The following is a 13489-nucleotide window of genomic DNA, read 5'->3' on the forward strand; positions in this document are numbered from 1 at the left end:
CCAGACTGCGGCTATCCACGTGCTCCCGTGGATACGAACTTCCAAGGAGGAGACCACAACAGGTTGCCCAGTTCCTCCCATTTCAAGAGGCACTGCAGACGCAGGCAAAACCCCAGCTGAGCTGGCATGTCGGGTTTGCCTGGCAAGGTTTGGTAGCAGGGGGCTATGGGGGGGAGCTGCTGTGAGAAGGTGCCAGAAGCTCCCCCCATGCCCGATGGAGCCCACTCCAGCCAGCTCCCAGATAGACCCACCACCAGCCAAGGCTGAGCCCATCGGCGATGGTGGGAGAACTGCTGGGATGATGGATTTAAGAAGGGAGGGCTGGAAATCAGTGCAGCAAGTTACAGCAGAAGAGAAGAGAGAGACTGCACCAAAGCAGCCCCCCAGCTCAGGGCAGGAGGAGGTGGGGGGGCTCCAGGCACGGAGCAGAGATGCCCCAGCAGCCCGTGATGAAGACCCTGGTGAGGCAGGCTGTGCCCCCAGCCCACAGAGCCCACGGGGGAGAAGATTTTCCCCCCACAGCCCAGGCAAAACCCCACACTGGGGCAGGGGGATGCCCAAAGGTGCTGTGACCCCTGGGCAGCCCCTGGCAGGACCTGTGCCCCCGTGGGGACCCCTGGGACCAGCTGTGCCTGGGGCGCTGCACCTCCTGGGAGGGACCCCCCAGGGCAGCGCACGAAGAGCTGCAGCCCGTGGGAAGGGCTCGCGATGGAGAGGTTCATGGGGAGCTGTCTCTTGTGGGAGGGACCCTGCTCGGGGACAGGGGCAGAGCGTGAGGATGAAGGAGCAGCAGAGGCAGAGTGTGATGGATTGATCGTGCCCCATCCCTGTCCCCCTGTGCTGCGCCAGGGTAGAAAGGAGAGAAATGGGGTGTGAAGTTGAGCCCAGCAAGAAGGGGGGGATTAGGGGGAAGGCGTTTTTAAGTTTTGATTTATAGTTCTCATTATTATCATTCAAATCAGAGTAGGATAAATTAAACTAATTTCCCCAAGTCGAGTCTGTTTTGCCTGTGACAGTAATTAAGGAGTGACCTCCCTGTCCTGATCTCGACCCATGAGATCTTCATTATATTTCCTCCCCCGTGCCCGGCTGAGGAGGAGAGTGATGGAGCAGCCTTGGTGGGCACCTGGGGTCCAGCCAGGGTCATCCCACCACAGATGGGCAAATATTTACTTCAGTTTTGTTTGTATGGAGCCTGATATGAATCCCCACACAAACCCAGCTATTTATCAAGTAAAAAAACCCCCAAAACTATCCCATGATGAGTCGCTACTGCAAAACCAATATTTGATTTTAATATTATGTGTACAGGCACTTGTAAAATAAACAGCCCTGTTTGCATTGGTATCTAGGTGCTTGGAGACAGAAAATCAGATGCACCATTTTGTTCATTTTTCCCTTTCCAGACAAAGATCGTACAAAAAACTTTGGGAAAGGGAGAAAGAACTGAACCACCAAGTGCAAATCTTTATTTTAAGACTGAGAAAGATGCGGAGCTGCGCATTTATGAAGAGGCCTCTAGCTTACACAAGCCACAGAGGCAAGAGTTGCCACTACTTCTACCAGAGAAGACCAATTTAACCTGCATTGCCCCCAGCTGTCACCCCCACGTGACAAGTGCTTGTTTCAATAAGGTTCCTCTGTCAGTGCCTTCACCCAAAGAAATAAACCCAGACTAGAACAGTTCTGTTGCAGGGGATGTACAACCATCACCCAGTCCAGCTGCTTAACCCAAAGCTCCAAGCAGGCTGTTAAGGGCACTGCCCAAGGGCCGCGCGAGCGGGGACCGGCCCAGGGCATCGCGCGCCTCCCCAGGGTCCTGCTGCAGCCCCTGACCACCCTCCCTGCAGAAACGCTCCCTACACCCAGCCTGCACCCCCCTGCTGCAGCTCTGGGCCGTTCCCGCGTGTCCTGGCACGGGACCCTGGGGACAGGAGCTCAGCGCCCCCCTCTCCACGCCCCCCCCAGGAGGGTGCAGAGGGTGACCAGGTCACCCCTCAGCCGCCTCTTCTCCAAACCGGCCAAGCCCAAAGCGCAGCCGCTCCCCAGGACGTGCCGTCCAGCCCTGCCCCAGCCCTGGTGCCCTCCCCGGGAGCGCCCGCGGGCCGGCAGGTCCCTGTGGGGCGGCGGGGCCCAGCACCGCACCCGGTGCTCCAGGTGAGGCCGCGCAGCGCCGGGCGGCAGGATCAGCCCCTCGCTGCCGGGCTGGGGGTGCTGGGCTCGCCGCACCCCGGCTGCGGTGTGTGCTCCCGGCTGCCGGGGCTCACCGCTGGCTGCTGCTGAGCTGCTGCCAGCCAGCACCCCCAGAGCCCTTCCCGCAGGGCTGCTGGCCAGCCGGCCCTCTCCCAGTTTATACTGGTGCCTGGCGTTACAGCTCTGCCTCCCCATCCCTCCTGGACAGCCTGGAGCCCTCCATCCCACCGCTCCAGTCGTGGGACTCCTTCCAGCAATACCACTGATACCAACAACACCCTAAGCTCTGGGAGCTGACCAGTGCTTCCAGTTCATCCTGGTTCTCTCTCATACTGCATGTGCTGGCATACAAGCGTTTCAGAGACACCCCTGAGCCCCCCATGCTCCCAGGAGCAGCACAAACATCCCCACTATCACCACCAGCCTCGGGCAACGCCACACCAGCCCCTGGCTTACCTACTGCAGTCCTGCTGGCGTCCCCTTCCCGCACTGATTAGTAATTAAAGCTTTCTCAATCAGTCCCGCCAGCTTACACCCAAAGACATGCTCTCCCCATCCCACCAGGCCCCGGCATACCTTGCGCCTCTAAGGCTCTTCCATGCTTTAAAGCCCCAAAGTTTTGGTGCAGGCACCAGTCCCGGAGCCAGATATCAATATCCCTCCGCGCATCCCGCAGCCGGAATCCTGGGCGGCCGCACGCTCGAGCAGGAGCTCTGCCTGGGGCTGCGCCGGCCGTACCGGGTGCGAGGAGCTCAGGAGCAGCAGAGGACACTGCTTTTGGAAGGGTGGTACCATGCTGCCTGCTGGGAGGTACAGGGGCTGGTCCATTGCCACCAGCTGGGCTGATGGTTTTCAGCTGCTTAAACCTCCCACGCTGCCATGCAGGCTCTGCCCCTCGCTGCCTCAGCCCATCAGCAGCTCTGGGGTCGGCTGCTCAGGGAACACCCCCTGCCCAGGCAAGCCAATGACTTGTCCATGTGTGTCCCTTGCATGTCCCATGCATGTCCCACAGCTGCTGCTCCTCCACGCACCGCTCTGGTATCCGCCACAATCAAAATAAATCAAAGGCAACCTATGAACGATGGTTCAAGTACACAATTTCTTCATAAAAGTTGTTTTTCACGTCAGCTTCATCTCCATGCCACATAGTTGGATTCATATCAGTTGGTGGCCTTCTGCCACCCATGTGCTACTCTTCCCAGCTGTGCAGCCAGGCAGTGTTATCCCTCTGCTTGCTTCCCCGCATGGCTTGCTGCAGGGCTGGGGGAACAACAGGTGCTCTGGGATGTGTTATTGTGCATAGTCAGTGCTAAAGCTTTAAAGGCCATATATAAAATGCATGTGTCCAAAAAGCCTTTCCAAACAGATGTTTGGAACCGGGCAGCTCTGACGTTGCATGTTTTTTGCCTCCGTAGATGACCATGGGTGGTCAAGCACTGGAACAGGCTGCCCAGGGTAGCGGAGGAATCACCATCCCTGGAGGCGGGGACTTGGGTTAGTGGTTGGACCTGATGATCTTAAAGGTCTTTCCAACCTAAATTATTCTATGATGATCCAGGATAATTTTGCTCCTAAGATCTTCTCCCCAGTTCTTTTACAGCTTCGTGAGTCTGAAATAATGCTTTTAAGCTGAAGGGTTTGCTCTGGTGCAGACTTGGGTCCCAGGGAGAATCTAGCTTGTAATTTCCATTTCTTCCACAAACTTCATTTGCAGTTTATCACTTGCATCTGTAGGCTACAAGGCTCGCTGCAGTCCGGACAGATGTTTTAAAAGGTGTAAAGGGTATGAGAGGAATAATCCACCTGTGTCCTGCCAGACTTCGTGTCTCCTCTCTGACATTCCTGTTTCACTCCCTGGGTCCCTCACAGAAACTAATCAAATTCTGTTTGCTTTGACCAGACAAATGTTCCTTCCCCGGTAGTTTGAACTGCACTATTAGGAAGCCTGTTTAGAGCCCTAATTAAGGTTTCTGCCACTTAAATCAAGTCAAACACCATGCAGAGTACTGAGTAATAGGACCCTGTTCTCCACAGAAGCTTTTTTTTTTCTACATAAAGGAAAATAAATAGCATCCATGCCTTCTCCAGTCTGTTTTGTGTTTTCCAGCAGTGGTCTCTGATGCAAATATTCAGGGTTTGAGCTCTTGCCTGGGAGAGGGGAGGGAGCGGGACATATTGCCTCCCCCACGCTGAGATGAGACACTTGAAAGAGGAAGGTCCACGTTTACATGCCAGAAAGGCTGTAGCAAGCATGACCTGGTAAAGTCCTCCTTGCTCCCTAAAGCTCCCATTCAACCTGCAAAACTTCACCTTCCATCTGTATTCCAAACCCTCCTTTGGATGCTCCTGCTGCAGGGATGTCCTTGCTTTCTTCTGGCTGATATACAACGTGGTCCTCAAAACGTGATCAAGATCACTCTGCTGTAGCCATGATGGAGGTGTATTTTTTAGCTGACTTTTATGTAATTCGCTTCCTTTTGTGGCCTGGGAGGAATTATCTTCTCTTGGCTTTTATCTTCCTGGAAAGCAGCAGGTGTTTTCACATACTCTAATTCTTCAGGATAAATACATTTGTTGCTTCACCTGTAGCTAGTGCTTAGTAGTACTCCTGTTTGCATTATGGCTGGGATGTGCTGATCTCCATCTGTTTTTATTTCCAGATTTCATTCTACTTCCTTATGTAAAGAAGAGCCAGTAAATCTCATTTCATCAGAGCGTATTCATAATGAATTCACATCCAAGCCTCTTTACAGGCTTTTGGCTTCAGTTATCGTGTTTACACCTCCAAATAAGTAACATTTTTTCCTCTTGCACAAGAATAATGTTCTTTTCAAAGGATGTTAGAGCTCAATAAGATAACTGTAATAGTGCCGGGCTGCCGATTCCCATCTGTAGCCTATCCCTGTGCCTTGCATGTGAAACCACGCGAATCCCTGTGCCTGTATTTCCTTAGTGGCATGGTATTGTAACTGGAATATTGCTTCTTCCCATGCTCTAGTAAGCAGGTCTTTTTTTATGTGAAGCATTTCCCATATCACCAGCTCATGGGCTGCAGCTGATACCGACTTGTCATTTTTCCTGTGGGTTTCTTTGCAGACCCCAGTATCTCTTTAGGCCTCCTATGAACAATGTAAGTGGGTCGATGAGAACTAAACTCTCCAAACACTAGTGCCCTAATTAATGTTCAGAATTAAAGTGCTAATTGTGAAATGGCATGTGATTCATCCTTCTCCATTCAAAAGCCCTTTATCTGTGCGCCTGAGACATGGTTTGGCTTTGTTTTGCAGCTGCAGAGGGGGATTGCATCTACCTCATGCAATCCAGAACTTTGTTTTGGGGTACCAGCATGTGCAGACCTGAGTAGGTCCAACACTCCAGTAGTGTTTTAATTAGAAAATTACACCCGTCCCCAGCTCAGTGGCAGGCTGACCAGCACAGCCTTGGCCCACTGGGGCACAGTGGAACAGCAGCAGCCCGAGGTGCGTTCGGGGGCTGGTTTGTGGAGCTGTGAGTGGCACTGGTCAGCTTTGAAACCCAGATACCAGGCAGGGAAGTACCAGCCGCTCGGTTGCATGACTTGGGCATGGTGGGAGAGCTGCTCTCCTTGCATTCACTGTATGAGAGCAATGCAACTGCTTGGAGACACCGAGGCTAGGGAATTTATGGTCCTTTCTTCTTGCACCAGCTAGGCTTAAAGGCTGTTTTTCCCAATGACTTATCAAGTGCTTTGTACCTTTTAATGCTTTCAGACATAAATAATCCATGACATCATCTAACAAAGGAAGAAACTGTAAATGAAAATCAATTGTGCTTGGCACCTATTGGTAACAGAAAACCTTTGGTGCCGTATATTGAGTTACATTCATTGTGTTAGACCTTTTTTGGCTGATACTTGGTGCCAGAGAATTCCAGAGCATGAAATAATTTCTTCATGTGGTGTGTTAGTCAGGGTTATCAGAGACTCCTGCATCAGCAGGACGATGCACTGTGCTTCCCTGTCAGTCATGGAGCCTATTCCCGGCCTTGTGCTGTGACTTGTGTGACCTTGAGGAAATCGTTCCGCCTTCCTCTGCTCTCCTATCTCTCACGCAGCTATCTGGCCCTTCTGGCTGTTTGTGGCAGGGCCTTTTCTTACCCTTTGCCCATAAATCACCCAGCACCGCAGGACGAACCCTTGCTTGGCTCACCACCTCCTTTATGGGTTTCTAGAGAATACGAACAATAACGTCAAGGTACCAAATACCAGCACAGGACAATAACGGTGAGATCTGCTGGAAATCAGAGATACTTCCACAGCAACGCCCTGGTCTGTGAGGTGTTAAATTGCATTCATCTTTGGAGAATAGCGAAGGAAATCCAAAGCCCTGTGGGTGCTTTCCAGCACCTTATGCTGCGTTCCCCTTACACTGCTCTCTCATGGCAAAGGAGCTGAACTCTGGATCACCCTGGTTCAGAATACCCCCTTCCCCTATCGCAATTTCCAGGAACTCAGAGAGAGGCTTCGCTGCTTATAAATCAGAAATATTTGTCAGGAAAGTATGTCCCTAAACGATAAGGACCATAATCCTGGATCTGAAATAACTGAATAGTGCAGTCCCAGGCTCCTGAGAGCCTCTCTGCCCCAGCTCATCACTTATTCCTTTGAACAAAGCAACAGCTGCTTCCTAGGAGTTTTGGCACAAGCTTGCCTTGTCCTGGCACTGTAGGACTTTGCTTACATTCATTAGTGCTGTATTGCATTTGCATAAGCAATGTCTCAACAAGCATGGCCCTTTATCACTGTGATTCATGGAAATGACACAGTGGATGGTTGTGCTAACTTTGCCTTGAGATGAGGATGATTTATTCATTGCGGGGGGTGGGGGGGTGCTATGAAGTCATTGCCATTGCTGTTGTGTCTACATACAATCAGAAACAAGGGTTGTTTAAGTGAGGTACAGAGCAGGATGAAAGGGCCTCTGGGGTCCTCCCTTGTCTGTACTCTTCAAAGTGTGCAAGTAGAGGGCAGGAGAAGAGCAAAGCATGGCTCAGATGCACTGACAAAAGTTTTGGGGCCCAGAGTAGATCATTACGAATTCTTGTGGTAGCCGCTCTAATCTCATTAGTTGTGATGGATTCCGATGATGTCCACGTTGTAATTTCCATTGCTGTTCAGCATTAGTCCACTTAGCGTCCACTTTCCGTGGAGTGTTTCCAAGCAATTAGTATTCTCATCTTTTATCCGAGGGGTCATGGGTTACAGTGCATTACTGAGAAGGATAGGCTGGAAGGAGGGGGGGGGGGGGGGCAGCATCTCCTCTGCAGAGGAGAAGGATAAAAGACAACTCAGTTTGCTACAGGGAAAGTAACGTGCTGAAGTCCCACCTGCTGAGCTCTACAAGGGTGACCTGTACATTCATACTGTTACCTTTTTCAGATTAAATCCCAGCTCCATTTTCTAGTATCTCTGAAATACCTCAAAGAAATATGGTGCAAGAGGCTTGTTTCCACGCCTTTAGCTGAAATTTATTGTGCCTTCTGGAAGAGGGCTTTGAAGATCCAGGCCAGGATAGCAGTGGGATGCGTAACAGAGCCCTAGGTGGTCCCAAAACACACGAAACTGCATTGACTAGAGACACAGCTCATGTAACGCACTCCCTGAGCTACCTGTGCTTTGGGGTCCCTGCCCCCAGAGACCATACTGGACACAGAAATGCCCAGTGACCTCCAGTCCCTCTGCCTCTGAAGCAGGCTCGGGTGAGGTCCCAAAGGCACGACGATGGCAGAAACCGGCAACATTGCCTGGCTCGCGGAGAGTATTGGATTGTTGCCACTCACATGCTGAGGCAGCCTGGAGATGCCTCCTACCCACCTGCAAACAGCAGGTATGTCACCCTCTTCGGTGCTGTGGGGTCCTGGCGGTGGTGAAGCAGCGGTGATGTCTGGCTGCACAAGCCATGGGGTGACGCACACCCTTCTTTTTATAGCCCAGCAACACTAGAAATACATGCCATGGTCTGCACCTAAAAACCTCAGAGGAGGAGGAGAGGGTGAGCAGGCATCCACCTTGCCCTCAGCGCTGCCTGAAGAGGCCAAACTTTTATTTAAGCCTCTAAATAATTAGCAAGCCCACGTGTTGCTGGCTTTCAGCTACTTTTGGAGTTTGAACTGGTGCCCTGTTTGCTCGCCAAGCTGTGCAGGGTGGTGGAGGACAGGACAGGTTTCCTGAGGACAGCTTGGGAGTGTTAAAGGGAGGTGATAATAAACAAGGGAAAAGAGAGCAGAAGACTTCTGCACTCTTTCTCCTATCACTCCATTTATTTTCCTTTCATGCACCAGCTCAACTGAGCAAAGCCAAAGGCGTGGTGGTGCCTGTATCACCTTCGTGGGACACGGTGCGAGTGCTCCCACGCTGAGCAGGGCAGGATGCTGAGCAGGGCTCCCACCAGGCTCCGGCCACCCCTGCATCCATGTAAGGACAAAATCCTCTGGTTTTAGCATGGAGGGTTATCTGAAACACCAGCTATTGCCCCTTGTCCAGGGACCACTTGACCTGATCTTTGCTCTGACCTACTACAGCGAGTAGGTCCTGTAGTAGTATACCACCGAATTCTGACAGTATTTGGCTATCGGAAAGGAACAGCTTGCCAGGAGTATTTTAAAACGTCTGTTGGTGGAGAGGTTAAACCCAAATGTTCTTCACATCCTCGCGTTCAGTAATAAATTGTGTTGCTCTTCCAAATGCTCAGTCTGTTTCAGGGACAAAGTGTGAACAGTGCCACCAAAACGCAGCCTGACCTCTTCGTGTGCCAAAACACATTCATTTCTCTCTCAAGACAGGGTTACAATTTGACAGGAGAAAGCAAAACATTTCTTTTTCTTTCAGAGAAGAGTTCTGCAAGATGCTTAACATGTTTTTTAGCTCAGCATGCTAACCAGCAGCGTTTCAGAAGCTGGCCTGAGTCTGGCAGTGCGCAACTCCACGGATGCGGAGCAGTGGGAGCCTTTCCCTGCACTTGCAAAGACACAGATTGAAAATAATTTCCATGCTTTCTCCTCCCTCTTTGGCAAGGCAGTTTGCTTGTTTCTGCCTCACGTGAATCCTTCTGGCACCGATGAGGGAGGCACACTGCCTCCTTAATCTGTGAAGCTTTCTCGCAGAAGGGGCTGGGGAATCGGGCTTGCCAGAAAAACAGCTTTGGGAAATGCCCGCTAATCTCCGCTCCTGCTGTGCCGGGGCAGCGCGAGCAATTGCTGCCCGTGTGTTCCAGGCTTGCAGTGAAGACATCAGACGGCGGATGCCACATATGTCCCAGGAGATTTGTCACACGGGCACGTGCTGGAGTTTCCTTGGGAACCTGTCTTTCGACCTGGGGAAACCCTCACAGCTTTCCTGGTGTTAATTCCTCTCTCATTCCCAGGCAGCTCCGCCTCTGTCTGGCAAAGGACATCCTACGTTCCTGAGCAGCTCCTCAGGGAGCTGATCCCTGTATCTGTAACATCAGCCTAATCCTCCAGCAGCCCTCAAGAAAGGCAGCCTGGCCGCATCTCCTGCAAAACCCTGAAAACCTCGCTCCGATTCCTTTTTCCTGGTGACCTCTGCTGCTGCTCAATGCCACCATGTGTCCTACCAGAATTAAGCAACATTTCCAGCCATCTCTCGGGTGATGCTGCCAGCAGGCATTGCAAACATTTTAGATGTAAAGCCACCACACAAGGAACAAGGTTACCTAAAATTGCTATTAAACCATAGGGGAGCAAACACAGCCTTTGAAACGGCATGCAAGCCACAGAGCAGCAAACTACTCAATGTCACTTGAATGTGACTGAGCTGTGTGAATCCCTTTGTCATGTTCGGTTTGTGTACAGGGTGGTAATGGAAATTGATTCAGTTTCTTCTCACAAATCGGCTTTGTTTGTTTCAATAAGATGGATTTTTTTTGTAGATCCCGCTCCCAATTTAAAAGATGAAAGTACAGATAGGAAAGACTGACTCTTCCCAAAGCTACTGCCAAACTCCTCCAGTAATCCCATTATTAGGGAAAAACAGGATTTGCAAATGACAGCTCAAGTGTTCTGTCTGACTGCAGGATTCAAGATTTTGGAATGAGTGTTTAGAAGTATTTCAGTACCTAAGGATTCAGAGAAGCCTTAGGTGAGTTTTTCACAGGCAGCTCCTGGAACTGGATATCTAACTGTACCTAAACGTGTTTACAAAACTTGACCCCTCAGACCCAATTAATTTTGATGGAGCTCAGCTCAGTGCAGGATGGAAAGGCTCTGTAAAGGCGCTGGCCTGCACGGGCTGCTGCCGTCCCTGAACTGCCCCTGCATTTTTGCCAATCCAGTAATCAGGCACCAAGGAAATTATTTTTCTGGCAGGGGATGAGGTAGCAGAAGGCTTAACACTGACACCTTATGATGAAGCCTTCAGCAGCTACAAACTGCCTTGTCCACTGTGGCTTCCCGTCCAAAACTTATGGATGGTCTGGATAGAAACATCTGGCTCTGAGCCTGAAATCGTGAGTGAAGTCACCGTGGACCTAGACAGACTGGTTTGCTGGAGTGATGGAGACACGTGGGAAACTGCACTTTTTTTCTCCTTTCTTCCCTCAGGGCCAAATGAAAAAAAAATAATTAAAAAAAAAAAAAGAAGAAATGGATTTGTGCCCCCTCGAGCGGTGGATAGCATTCCGTCTGTGAGCCACTGGGATGCTGCCTGGCGATGTGCTTGCTCTCTTTTCCATCTTTCCTGAGATGTTCTGTCAAGGCATCCCATGAGAAATTGCACCTTAAGATGACCACCATGTCCAGATCTTTTCCTGGCCTCTTGATACGGTTCAAATGCAAAAGGAGGCTTAGGAGATCCTCAGGGCCAGGCTAAGCAGAGCGGGTCAGCTCCCTAGTGGGGGGAAATCCCAGGGGGATATTTTACACGGTGCCTCTGGAGGAGGAGGTTGTGGGGTTTTCCCGTCTCCTTCCCTTCTGTGCCCTACGTGGACAGCACAGCCTAATCAGCACTTCGAGGCCATGGAAATACTATTGTTGAGGGAAACCCCTGAACTTCTTCCCCCGAACTAGGAAGGCTGCTCACCCAAAGGTGGGAGCAGGTGGGTGACCTGGGTTTTGTGGGTCTGCCAGGGTGGCCTGAGAGCTCCCACCAACAGAGGTTTTTAAATACTCCTCATAATCTGCTCCTTTCCAATAGCCAAATACTATCAAAACTCGGTGGTACGTTGCTCTTCCCAGGATCTACTCGCTGTAGTAGGTCAGAGCAAAAATCAGTTGGTTTTTTTTTTATTGACAGAGGCAATAGTTGGTGTTTCAGACAACCCTCCATGCTCTCCACGTTACTGAAAACAGAGTTTTGTCCCATGTGCTCTGTTTATTGCTACTGAGCCAGAAATCCGGGTGTATTAACCCAGGTCTGACACATGGTAAAGGCTCAGCGTTGCTCCTCCGTCAGTGAGGATGCGACCACTGGGACAGGGACCAGCAACAGCTTCTCAGTGTGTGCTCATCTCCTCAGCGACTCCTGATGAGTTCAGAAAGTAACTCCTGGTGAAGCACCTTATTGTATCTTCTTGGCAGCTGCCTAATCTGTAGATGTCAGGAGAGATGAAATAAACTTGCTTACTACAGATTGGCCTGTCTCCCTTTACTGTGTCTCCAGGTGATGGATGAGCGCTACCTGTGATCTTTGAGTAGCAGCTGTATCTTTCAGAGGTCTAACTACAGCCAGGAACTATAAATGCTGCATTGCTTCACTGACAGAGCAACCTAGAAGCAATAATCTTTGCCTCCTGCAAAGGTTAACTCCTTTGTATCTTCACAGGAGAAAAGAGAGTCAGGAACACGGCAGTTCCCAGGTCCATCAGCTGGTTTGTGTTGTGCAGGGATAAGCCCAGTAGCCAAGGAGGATGAGGATGCCTTCAGGGCTGGAAAGGGCAGGTCAATGCCTTCAGGGCTGGAAAGGGCAGGTCGATGCCCTGTCCCACAACTGGGTGCCTGATCTCTCTAACTAAGGTAGCAGAACCTGCAGCTGTCCTGCCAGCTGGCTTCCCGGGAGATCTCACTGGCTTCTGCTGACGGGCCACTGAGTAGAGGGAAGAACGCATTTGTTTTCATTATTACTGTTGATAGAGCTGCTGCAAAGCGGGAAGAGTTGGACCGTGGAAGCAGCAGAGCTTGCGAGGCATGCCTGGAGGATTAGGAGAAAGCTCTGGGGAGTGAAAAAATGAAGAGGTAACAGTTGGATAAGAAAGAAAAACAGCAATCAGTGTAGACTGGTCTCTATCCTTCCCTTCGCTGATCACAGCTAGAGAACACCGATGCTCGCAGTAGAGCAGAAGAGATGCAGAGCTCAAGCCTGGCTGCCGAGCCAGGGTGGGGAGCAGAGAGATTTTGGTACGCAGGTGCTGCTGCTGAGCTTTCCCAATCCTCACTTGGTGCCTTAAAAGATGCCACTCTCTCCTTTGCATTTCATTCTGTGCAAAATGCCACTGTTCTGGTTCCATCACATGTCACATTGACTCGGTGCTAGCAGAAATTTTGTTTTTAAAAAAATAATCCTTTGGATCAGGTAACCAAATGGTTGTGCGCTGCTGATTTCCATAGCCACAGGTAGCAAAACAGAGAGTAAATCAAAGCAAAGCAAAAGTAATTGAAATTCTGACTTTGGCATCAAAGAAGATTTCAAGATAAAAGCTATACCAAAAAATGGGGAGAAAGGCAGAGAAAATGGGGCAGAAAAACTGCAAGAATAAGAAAACACTGGCCTTTTCTTTTTCTCTGTTGAACTTACGGTCTTTTGATTGGGAAAAGCACCAGTACTAGGTGGGAACCATAGCCCGTTAGACATATTTTTCATATTTTCTAGTGCTACAAAGAGAAATGTAGCTCTTTCCTACTGCGAGCTGCATGTATGCGTGAAGCTAGACAGCTCCTGCCCCCTCACCACTTAGGACAGCTAAAGGAAAGAGCACGATCCTCACTTTACAGATGGAAAGACAGAGGCACAGAGATTCTGAATAGGTCTTAAAAAGAGTCTGCAGCAGATGTATGGATCAAACCACAGCTTCCTCAGCTATAGCTCAGTGCTCTCCCAGCTGTTCTCTTCCTCTGTGCTCAAGGGTGTACCTGAGACCCCTTGCAAAGTGTCAAGGCTTGTGCTGAGGGGAAGGGGGTTGCCCAGCAGCCGCAGCCCCTCCCTGGATGCCATCAGAAAAGACCTGAAGGGGACAGGGCTACTTGCTAGATTTCAGCTTTGCCTTGCAGTGCCTGAACACCACAGCTGCTGCTTCCAAGTTACCTGATG

The 13489-nt window shown here is 50.6% G+C and overlaps 1 long non-coding RNA gene across 2 annotated transcripts in view; it reads right to left on the reverse strand.

Moving 5' to 3' along the window:
- LOC121098338 overlaps positions 1-13489 on the reverse strand; it is a 52847-nt gene that overhangs the window by 23260 nt on the left and 16098 nt on the right. Inside the window, exon 3 of one of the 2 annotated variants that reach the window (XR_005831239.1) lies at positions 8132-12394. The exons of the other annotated variant lie outside the window; for it this stretch is intronic. This is a non-coding gene — a long non-coding RNA (uncharacterized LOC121098338). Of the gene's footprint in view, positions 1-8131; positions 12395-13489 lie in introns of those variants that run through there. 2 annotated transcript variants of the gene reach the window in all.

The sequence above is a fragment of the Falco naumanni genome, chromosome 16 (genome assembly GCF_017639655.2).
Source record: "Falco naumanni isolate bFalNau1 chromosome 16, bFalNau1.pat, whole genome shotgun sequence".
NCBI lineage: Eukaryota > Metazoa > Chordata > Aves > Falconiformes > Falconidae > Falco > Falco naumanni.